The sequence below is a fragment of the Chrysemys picta genome, chromosome 11, assembly GCF_011386835.1.
Source record: "Chrysemys picta bellii isolate R12L10 chromosome 11, ASM1138683v2, whole genome shotgun sequence".
Taxonomy (NCBI): domain Eukaryota; kingdom Metazoa; phylum Chordata; order Testudines; family Emydidae; genus Chrysemys; species Chrysemys picta.
The window spans coordinates 78,984,442-78,996,253 of NC_088801.1; the positions used below are offsets into that span (position 1 = coordinate 78,984,442).

General features: G+C 44.2%; 1 long non-coding RNA gene across 1 annotated transcript in view; it reads left to right on the forward strand.

Annotated features, from left to right (window-relative positions):
• LOC135974211 (uncharacterized) overlaps nt 1-6,038 on the forward strand; it is a 43,389-nt gene extending 37,351 nt beyond the window's left edge. Inside the window, exon 2 of the long non-coding RNA XR_010591429.1 lies at nt 877-6,038. This is a non-coding gene — a long non-coding RNA (uncharacterized LOC135974211). The remainder of the gene's footprint in view (nt 1-876) is intronic.
• The last annotated feature ends 5,774 nt before the right edge of the window (nt 6,039-11,812 follow it).

Sequence of the window (11,812 nt, forward strand, 5' to 3'; positions counted from 1 at the left end):
GGATTGTCCATTGAGATAGCTAACTCTCGATATAAAACCACACTTTTTTGTACAGTGAAGACAAAGCCTAAGTCCCATGGTACTTTTTCTGCTCCCTGATGGAATGAATGAAACATTTTAAACAGGAGATTAGCAAATGAGGAAAAGTGTTATATTATTTGTGTTCATGCATAAATACCTTTATTCACAAAGGCTTGTATGAAGAGCAGCTATTCCCCAAACATTTATGTGAACAAAAGAAATGTGGGTGAATCATGAATAAGAAGGGATCTAAATGCGGTAAAGGCAAACGTAGGTTCAGAATCCAAATGAATATTCATGAATATTGTTTCTGCCATGTCTAGCGGTATATTATAAGCTCTTTGGGGGCAGGGAGCATCTTTTTGTTTTAGCACAGTGGGGTCCTGGTCCATAACTGGAGCTTCTAGGTGCTACTGCAATACTACTACTAATTAATAATATTAGCTGTAGCTAAAGAGTCATCATCACATTCTCCTCTTCCATCACCAGGAGATGTCATTGTTTCCATGAGGAATGAGTCATTTGCCATTACTTATGTCCAAATGTTTTTGAACTCACTGAACCCAAAACTGATTCATGAAAGATCTTCCATCAAGAACTCAGTGGCAGAAACCAGCGTAATCCATTGAGGTCAATCTGAATCTGGCCCGTACAGTTTAATAATCTTTTTTAAAGCAACTCAGTCATGTGCAAAGTGAACTTTGATTTACTTGTAAACCCCTTGCCTGGCAGTGGTTTGGGGTTCCCTGACAATGTAGTTGAGAAATGTGTATGTGCTATGCTAGGGTTGTAAACAATGAGCCGGGGAAACCATCCCCGGATCACTGCTGATCTATCTTACTAATGTAATTACAGGACAGAGAAAGAGAGGAAAAATGGCAGATGATAGGAAGGATGAAGCCAAGGCACCACACTGGACTTCAAGTCAACTAACAGAGGCTTCTTCACACCCGCATTCCCCTGAAATTAAGGAGCAAGCTGGTGCAGGTGCCGGACTGGTCAGAAGTGCCAATGGATTTCCATACAGAGAGGATGAGGAAGCAGGATATGGTGAACGTGGGCAACAGGGCACATACTCTAGAACCAAAGAGAATGGGATCAATGGAGAGCTATCCACAGGAGACAGAGAAACAGCAGGTGACAAAACCAGACTCCGGCCCACCCTCCCTTTCTCCTATAATCTCTTGCTTTGAGGTCACTTTGGTCTGAAGGGGAACACATTGCGTTTTCCCACGTGTGCAGTGCGAGCTCTCAGAGGGCAAAGCCCTGGTGTTTGCTTTTTATAAGTACTTCCTTTGCTATCCTTTTAATTGCTCCACTGCAAAAAAGAGACTTGTAACATAAAACTTTGGGTTTTGATGGGGTAGCCCAAACCCTTCATGACAGGGACCACGTTTTTTTCATCTGTGTAGGTACCGTGCTCACCATAGCAGGACCCTGATCCTAATTCAGGACAGCTGGCAATACGCTAATATAAACATTAAATAATATATGACATTGGGCCTGGTTTCTGACTGGTGAAAGTCAGGTGTAAACCCCAAGGAGCTCCATGGATATTCTGGTGTAGGGGAGATGAGAGTCAGGCCTATTGTGATATCATGAAGCAAAAAAACCAATCAGTTGCTGTGTGATAATGCTTCCCTTTTCCTAGGGGAAATCCTGAAGTCTTTTCTCAGGGCCAGATTCTGCCACCATTCCATTGAGTAGTATCTTACTGAAATCAGTGAGATTACTCATGGAGAAAGGGACTACTCACATTAGTAAGGGTGCCATATTCTGGCCCTCTTGTGTTTTTTCTGACTTTATACAGGCATATCTCCCCTTGCAATCATCGGGAGTGTCATTGGTGTGTAAATTGGATAAGGACTTTAGGATTCAGCCTGATGAAAAAAAATCTGATTGTATCAAAATTAATGAAATATGCAAGATGGGCATCTTATTTTAGAAGCAAACAGCAATCTTTCCTTTGCAAAACTCACAATTTAAGCCCTAAATGCACAATGCAAGGGAGTTTCTCTCTTTTACAGGCACTGCTGCCCTCAATGCATCCATCCATGCATGCTAAGAAGATCATTTTAGTACCATTTACTGGCTGTTGACAGCACTTTATGCCACCCACAATTTCTCAGCAATTGGACAGTTTTTAATCTCCAGACCCTAAAGTAGTTTCATAAGAGATTGTGCTGGAAATGATAGATCTGTTAAAATATATAGATTTAAATGTTGAAAGATTATCCTTGTGGTTAGCAACAACTCAAAAGCCCAGCGATAAAGTAAACCTGATGTGCAAGCACTAGTGCAGACATGTTCTTGGTTGTCCTTTGGGTAGAAGGATCCCTTTCCCTTCCCAGTAATCTAACTTCCTTCTATACTTAGCGACAAATAGTCATATGTAGTCAGGGCCAGATTTCCAGTTAGGCACAGTAGACACGTGCCTAGGGGTGCCTGCGTTCTAGGGGCACCTGACCTCTCTAAAACGGTGTGCAACACAAAGGTCAGCTGTAGGCAGGAGGGGCACTAAAGATGCTGTGCCTAGGGGTGTGTAAGGTGAAAATCTGTCCCTGTATATAATGCTTTTTTAATCACCCACACTCTCCGCTCATTGTATTTTATTATTATATTGTATGCTTGGCACTTTACAACAAGTACTAGAGGAAGGATGGTCCAGTGGTTACAGAGCTAGCCTGGGACACAGAATTGTAAAAATGTAGGGCTGGAAGGGACCTCAAAATGTCCTCTACTCCAGCTCCCTGCACTGAGGCAGGTCGATGATCCCTGACAGGTGTTTGTCGAACCTGTTCTTAAAAACCTCCAGTGATGGGGATTCCACAACCTCCCTTGGAAGCCTGTTCCAGTGCTTAACCATCCTTATAGTTGGATAGTTTTTCCTAAGATCTAACCTAACTCTCCCTTGCTGCAAGTTAAGCTGATTATTTGTTATCCTACCCTTGGTGAACATGGAGAACAATTAATCATCAGCCCTTTATAACAACATTATACCTATTTGAAGGCTGTTGTCAAAGGCTCTCTCAGTCTTCTCTTCTGTAGGCTAAACATGCCATATTCTTTCAGCCTTTCCTGATAGGTCATGTTTTCTTGGGAGGTCAGGGTTCAGTTCCCTGCTCTGCCATAGACTCCCTGTGTGACCTGGGGGAAGTCACTTAATTTATCTGGGCCTCAGTTCCCCATCTGTACAATGGGGATAATACCATTGCCCTACCTCACTGGAGGGTTGTGAGGATAAATACAACGCTACAGTGATGGGAGCCATATAAGTACCTAAGATAGGCCTTATAATCTACTTGTACAGTGTCCAGATGGGGAATGAGATGGGATGAGTCTCTGGCAGTGCACAGCAGCAAACATCTTGCTAATTCCGTGATTTCTCTTATATTTTAGGTAATGCTTTCAGAGTCAAGGGGTTGGCCAATAAGGCATTTATAGTTGAAGCAGTGTAGTCCAATGGTGGGGGCATTAGACTAGGGGGTCGGAGACCGGGGTTCAAATCTTGGCTCTGCTACTAATCTGTGTGAGGTTAGCTGGGCCTCTTTACTTCCCTGCACCTCTATTTACCCTCCCACGCTTTGTCTATCAAGGTATTTACTTTGCAAGCTCTCTGTGGCAGGGACTGACTCTTGTTACATGTATCTACAATTTCTAGCACAACGGAGCCCTGAGCTCAGTCAGGCCTTCTAGGTGCTACTTTAATACAAATAATTAATAATAACCTAAAATACAACACTTCTAAGAACTTATAGTTGAAAGTGTACAGGGAGCCAAGGTAAAGCAATATAATTAAACCAAACTGGGGCTTCAAATTTATTTATCGTGTTTTTCCCTGGGGCAACCACAGTAACACATACCAGAAGAAACCCTGGCTGTGCTGTCTTCATGCTGTAGTCTATAAGTACAGAACAAAAAAATACCTGAATGGAAGCATAAGTACAAACAGGGCCTCTCTTCTGGTCACTAGACACTTGCCTAATCCTTTCTGATAAGAGCTCATTTCCATTTTAAGGCTTTCAGCCTAACTAGGCTCACCTGCCTCTGATTAACTCAGGTGCCAGTAAGAAATTGAGATGTAGACCCCAAACACCCGTGACACTGCCTGGCATGGTGTGGCCTCCCTCTGCCATGGCTCTCCTCCACTCCTGCTCTGCCCCCCATCACAGAGCTCATGCTGTAAAACTCAAGGGCTGAGAGGAAAGCCAGCATTAGCGGTAGTCAGCTCAGACAAAGGCACCTCACCCAACTCTGAAACTGAAGGGGGAAATAACCGTTATCACTGAAGCATGTAGAATACCTCACCGCAAGTGACATTCTTAGGGTTGCGCCGTTAAAATTTTACTGTTGTGTCTCTCTTTCAGCATCTGCCTAAGATTCACTGAGCCTGACCTCAATTTTGGAATCCCCTCTGTCAGCCTGTTGCAGTGGCTTTGATTAATCTCCCTTGGTATCGTACTGGTAATGGCTGAGTTACAGAGCAGGATCTTTGTCCCCCTTGTAAATGGAAACAAAATCCATGGAGGGGAATTTCAGTGAGGGTACTGCAGTGGGGTAGACTCAGGGCCTGATCTTGCCCCCCATTTAAGTCAGTGGCATAAGACTGAGTGGGGCAGGATCCAACTTTAGGTTGTGGAATAGTCCTTAGAAAGTCATTCTTGGTGTCGTTTTGTTGTATAAAGTGTAAGGAAGGTCAGTAGCATAGCAGATTCCTTGTATATAAAGGTGTCCACTTCGGCCTTCTTTCTTTTCTCCCATTTAACATGTGCTTCATTGATACTGTATAGTGCTTATTTTGTAATCAGAAAGTCATGCAATACTAAGCTACATCTACACTACAGCCGGGATCAACATTCTGAGATTGATCCACCGGTGGTCAATTTAGTGGGTCTAGTGAAGACCCTCCAAATCGACAGCAGATCGCTCTCCAGTCGACCCCTGTACTCTACCCCTGATGAAAAGAGTAAGGTAAATCGACGGGACCCCCCACAGTGTAGACCCCACAGTAACTCAACCTAAGATGTGTCGACTCCAGCTACGTTATTCATGTAGCTGGAGTTGCGTAGCGTAGGTCGACTTACCGCTGTAATGTGGACATAGCCTTAAAATTCTACGTATATTACATCTGTACAGATACCTTTATCAACCAAATTTGTAATCTAAAGAAAGAATGAAATCAGGCTTGGTTGGCAAGCTGCCTTGTTGAGAGGAGAGATCATGATGATGAGATACTGTGAAAGTCAGATGTTCTGGCACTCCAAGAGCACCAATTATCCCACTCGTAGCCAGCACAGAGTGCAAGTGTTGGCAGTGATATTTTATGAATTATTTCTATAAAATGAATATATTCTTTCATTATCAGTTATTGAGAATAGAATAGATCCAGAGATCCCTGATTTATATATATTCCTGGAACACACAAAATACTCATATAAATCAGTAAGTGTGTGTGTGTGTGTGCACATACCCCATTAATTTCAATGAATATATTGGGTGCTCCAGGAAATATATTGGGCGCTCCAGGAATACAGGATCAGAACTGTAGCTCTCATGAAGCCAACTGTTGTTATGTGAAATATGTGTTCTAAAGGGAGTATTACTGTATAAACTTCATAAATATGTACTTCACTGTTGAGTGGACTGACTTCAGTGGGCTTTGAATCAGTATCTGCACAGTCCTGAATAATCTTGGAGTGTCTTCGCCCAGCATGCACTTGACTCATTGTAAAATCTGCGATAGTAGCACTTTGGTCACTGAAAAATCTTGGTCAGGAATTTGGAAGGGATAGCTCTGGAATCCTATCGATGCCTCACAACACCTTCAGTAGGTTATTAATTCAAAATCCAACACATATTTAACTTGCAAAGGACTTTAAATGATCAGGCTTGTTTAGTATGTTTAAAATGTATTTGTTATTGAATTTCTTTTTTATTCAGTAATGTGATGACTAATCTGGCCAATTTATATAATTGGAGGTAAAAATAGCTGGATTAATTGTAAAATCTTTTCCTTATAAGCTGTTTTAATGTGTCGTTATGTATAATGACTCAGTTAATTGAGCTCTTTCTTCATGATATACCTAAAGTAGGGCTATAACGTAGGGGGTTTGGATTGCTCATGTAGTTACCTGATGAATTACTTTTTAACAATTTGAGAGAGTTCCCAGAATGACATTATCAGAGCCACAGGATAGTGGCCTGGGCCGGGATACTTTGTTGTCTTATCCCATGTCAGAGAACAAACGGCTGTTTGCCAATGTGCCGAATGCTGGTCCTGACAGACTGACAAACATTCGGGGAGAGGACAGTCTGCTGAAAAATTACAGCAGAGACCATAGCCCAACAGTGAGACAAGTGACTAGCCCAGCCTCCCTCTCCAGAAAATATAAATCCACCGGAGAGGTGTATGGGAGGGAGTACATGATAGATGGTTAGGCTCTGCGGTGGGGGGTTTATGGTGTTTTGGTGGGGCCCAGAGATTGGTAAAATATGGGCAGTAGGTGACACAGGAGGAGAAGGGGAATGTAGAACTATTAGGGGAAATTGGGGAGGTAACGGGAGGGAGTGAACTTGGGGGTCGAGCGGAGAGTGAGGCTGAATGGAAGGATTGGGAGGGATACAGGGCTTGTGGTAAGGGAAGGGAGAGATGAGCATAAAAGAAAGGGAGAGAGAAAGAGTTTGGTGGCAGAGCGAGTGGGCAAGGAAGAGGCAGAAAACAGTAGAGAAACAGAAGAGACACACGCAAAAAGGAAGAAGTGACAGTAAAAAGAAAGTGATGAAATAACATCTGCCCTGCTAGAAACAATGAGCACTGCCTCGGGGGAGCTAATTCAGGGCAGTGAGGGGAGAATGGCCTGAAAAGAAACCTGGGGAGAAGCAAGTCCTGTTACCGAACTTCCTGATTGGGCTGTTCATTTTATAGAGCGGTGATCACTGCTGCATGGAGACATTTAAGAAATATGTTTACAAAACTCCTCCCTGACCCATTAGTCTGTAAACAGGCATTAACTCTCTCCAGAGAAGCAGCTGGGGATCCTGCACCGAAGGGCCGTCGTGGAACAGTTACTAAATCTGAGGAACAGAAGCAGTGTGTACCTGCAAGTTGGCTTTGAGACTCTCATTTCCCAAGGAGAGAGATGGTGATCGAGAGCACGCTCACGCCCACTTTAACCACCATACAGTATCACGCGGACAAAGCCCCCCGATCCATACTACTGTTTTCCTGCACACTGCCCTCGGTTGCTTAGGCTTCACAATTCACAGATGTCAGGCCTCCTGGCTGAGGAGTCTGGCCAGGGCTGGTCTCATCCACAACCCCCAGGAAAGGCACCTGTAGCCATTTCAGCATTCTAAGGGCCCGCTGCCCGTGGCAGCGAATACTCCATGCCGGGAATCAAGGCTGGGTCTCCCCCAGGGCAGTACTCCATGGGTACATCTACACAGCCTGCAGCAGCGAACCTCCCAGCCCATCAATGGACTCAGTCTCCCGGGGCTCACGCTTCACTCTAAAACCAGCTGTGTAGATGCTCAAAAGCTTGTATACTCAGCCACTTTTACAGCTGTCGTGGGCTGTGTAGACATACTGTGAGGACACTGAACCACCGGTCTGCCTGGTAATACTGTACTCCTGGGGTCAGAAAGAATATCACCGCAATAAAACTAAGTAACGTACAATGTAGGTTCTCATGTCGGTGTCTGGCCCCTGCACTCCCTCGTTATAAACACTGTAATCTTCCTCCAGGCAATGCTGAGAGACCGCACTGCCACGTGGAGTCTGAGCCCAGTCAAGTGGAACAATTGTGCGCAATTGCTTGTGCTGACTCTGCAGCACAGGGGGTGATTCAGAGACTTGCTCAAGTTCACTAGCACTTAGTACTCAGCTGGGGCCTGACCCAACTCCCACTGAAAACCAGTGGGGAAACCTTCCATTGACTTTAATGGGAGCTGGACCAGGCCAGCAGCCCCAAAGAGAGCCAGAGCACCCTCTCCCCACTTTGACTCTGGCACCTCTGCAAACCTGCTTCCAAAAGCTGCTGCATTTGTCAAGCCTAATTGGGAGAGTCTGGGGGCTGAACTGCAGCCTCATGAGCACGGTAGGATCTGTATACCAACTTCCCTCGCACTGAAATGGCCTCAGCCTGGTAATCAATTTGTCCTTGATACATTCATACTTTTTCCCCTCTGATCCCTTCCCTAATTTAATCTTCCTTTCTCCTACCCCGTCTCTCTCTCTCTCTGACATGCACACACACTAATCATGATACTTCCACAGCACCAGCAAGCAACCAAACGGGGCTTTTGTTGGCATCAGCCTTCTGCCCTCCAGGGGAGCTTGGACAGTGGGAATTGATGATTTTGGCAGTCCCAACATTACTGCAGCATTTCTCCTCTTCATTCAGCTATTCACACTGCACCACAGCCCTTGCAGTTTTGAAGCTGACATAGTGTTAATAGAATTAAAACAGCATCTTCAGGCTGCAGACGGAGTTGTATAACATCTGGCATGCGGGGGGGAGACCTCCCTGCCTTTTGTTTCAACTGTGCATTTTCAGTTGGAATACATTTAGAACAAAGTACAAGAGGTAGGAGAAGTAAATGAAACAGCTCGGAAGAAGGAAAATCAGTGAGATCTAAAGATAAATCTGATTTGTGTGTTTACTCCCTTTCATTCATTATTTTTAAAAAGCTCAAAGAATATTTCTTATCGTTTCATTGGTAAGTCCCACAGGGACGAAGCTTTAATTAAGCATGCCAGTCTCTCTCCTTTTCCCCAGCAAATTGTGATAGTAATTACTATACACCATGCATCTTGCTTGCTGATAGACACTAGCAAACATACATTGCATTTCACAGATCTGAAATTCATGCACTGCATGTTAGAAGTAACATGAATCTCATTCTCTGTGACATCTTGTCTGAATATATCAGACATGATCAAATTATGTTGTTGGAGAAGGCATAGACAGAAGCTTTCGAGTGCAAGCTCTCTGGGGCATTCCTTGGGCAATACTTTTCCCCATTCTCTGTTAAGACTCTTGTATAGCCCCTCCTCAGTGGTTCATTTGGAGGAGACTGGGAATGAGGCCAGGGTAATTCTCCCTCCCACCTTCTAAAATAGCTGTCCCCTAGCTCTGTTTGTTTAATAACTGCTGCAAATGCATTTGCCCTTGCCTCGGTCTTTTTCTGTGGCTTTCATGATCATTTGTTAAGTTTGGTAAGATGTTCATTCCTCACCCGTGTTTGGTTTTCCCCCCTCCCTCTGAGGAATTTCATAAATCAGTCACTGTCTCTCTTAGTATTTGGGGAGCTGTATTTTAACTCTTTGCCACCCCTTTTCATTACAGAGTGCCGTTTTTAAAATCATGTCTCTTCTCTGAGCTGACAAGGTTGCCATGCTGCCTGGATGCTGACTCTTCGTCTGCTTCAATGTATAGAAAAGCGGTGAAGCAGATTTTCAAAAGTCCTCAGCCAGATTTTTAGAAGGGGTTCAGCTCCCATCGAGGCACCTACATGAAATGTCCAGATTTGCAAAAGAGCGCAGCACCCAATAGCGCCTATTGAGAGCCGCGAGAGCCACTGTGTGATGAATGCCTGCTAATTTAGGTTCCTAAATGGGAGCTGAGCTCTTTGGAAAATCTGGCCCCAATGTAGGTAATGACACTTCTGAAAAGTCTGTCCATGAATGCCTAAGGGAAGGATTTTCAAAAGCTCCTAAGTGACTTAGGAGCACAAATACTTTTATGGCTGGGATTTCCAAAGGTGCCTGAGGGAGTTAGGCACCCATTGAAATTCACCTGTCAATCTAATGCCATAAAACGCCTTTTAAAATTCCAGCCTATGCTTCTAATCATTCAGGCACTTTTGACAATCCCATCCTATACCAGCATTCGTAGAATAACTCCACGGAAGTTACAGTCACATACCTCAAGGTTGAATCTGGCTGGAAGAGACAACAAATGAGTTGTATTGGTTAAATAAATAAATAAATTGGCCCCATTTATTATTTTAATTAGTTGTAATGTATTCTTTCTTATAATGTTAGCATAATAAGAGAACCAGGAACAAATAGCTAAGATTCTTTCAGGATGGAGATGTGAGCTGAATACAACTCTGTAGTCATGGCAACAAGAGGGCTAACTTGTTGCAGTTGATGTTCCCAGATAACATCATCAGTAATGGCATTGGAGAGCCCATTGATATAACAACTGGAATAGCAAGGCTGACATGTGGCTGAAAAATCTTTGACAACATATCATTCCAACCATGCTCTTAATGCATGATGTATCCTAAAACCTGTATTCACTGAAATGGCCTTTTAAAAATTTCTAATGATGTTTTTATCATTCTGGTATAGCCAGCTTCTACTGTGTGGGATGTGAAATCGACAGATCGCTGCTGCTTTTGATTCTGTGCTTCATCCTTCATTTCTTGCGTGAAGAAGGAATATCCTGTCCATTAAAGTACACTCAAAGAGGCAGACCCTGGCTATAGTCACTACGGTGGGCTGATTTGTTTATTGCTGATAATCCCCATCCTCCCTCCTTGGACAGAACTTTGCCTTCCAGTGTTACTGCCTCTGTCCCACATTAGTGGCTGGTCTAGTAGGAGTTTTGAGACTCTTTCCTCATTATGTGCAATGGGCCAATCTGCTTCTGCCATTACTAGAGTATCAGAAGTAGTATGATTGATATTACAGTAGTGTCTTGAGGCTTTAATCAAGGTCAGGGCTCATTGTGCTAGGAGCTGTACAAACACATAGCAACAGACAGTCCCTGCCCTGAAGAGTTTAATCTAGGTAGACAAGACCGACAAAGGATGGGAGGGGAAATTGCAGCACAGAGAGGTGAAGTGACTTGCCCAAGCTCACACAACAGTAGTGGCAGCGCCAGAAATAGATTCCAGGCTCCCAGCGCTCCATTTGCCAGGTCACCCTGCCCCTCCACAAGAGGTGTCTCTCTAGCTCTGTCTCTTGCAACTGTCTTGCTCATCCTCTGAGGCCAACAGCAGAGCTCCTTAGTGGTGCCAAGACCATTTGTACTGTGAATAGCTACCTGTCTCCCTCCTCAAACCCCTCTGCTCGTCACCTGAGCTCAAATGACCAAGGAGCAGTAGAGCTGACGATACTCTTACTCAGCATCTCCTGTGCAGGGCATACTGCCAAGTCACTTGGCTGATTCTTCACTTGCATAAAGAAGGCTGAGAATTTTATAATGATTATTTTTAAGTTGTATCACCGCAGCAGCCAGGGCCTAGTGCAGTTGGCCTAGTCAGAGATGTCCTTGGTGCTACGTGCCACAAAACACATAGGAAAATACCATCTCCCACCCTGAACTTGCAATCTAAGTTAGGGCAAGATACACAACAGGAGGGGAAGGGGAAAGGGTACAAGGATACCAGAAATTAGAAAAACTAATTATATAAACCAGCCGTGGCGCTGGTTCAGGAAAGCAACCCTAATCCAGAAGGGCACGTAAGCATGTGCTCAGCTTTAACTATGTGGTTAAGTCCCTTTGGAGTCAAAGTTAAGCAGGTGTTTAAATGCCCTTCCTGAATCAGGGGCCATGTGCATAAGTTGGTGGTGAACAAAATGTTCTCTCAGCCTATTATGGCCATTTTAGCTTATTTAGCATTCGCAACATGCCGCTGAGAGAAGCTGAGGCTGGAGCGACTTGTCAGTTCTCCATCAGACGTTGCTAAATTGATGGCTGCCGGTGGCTCCAAACGACACAGCTGGCTCAAGCAGGAAAGATAGCTGTCATGACGCACCCTCACTCCCACTGTACCAAAG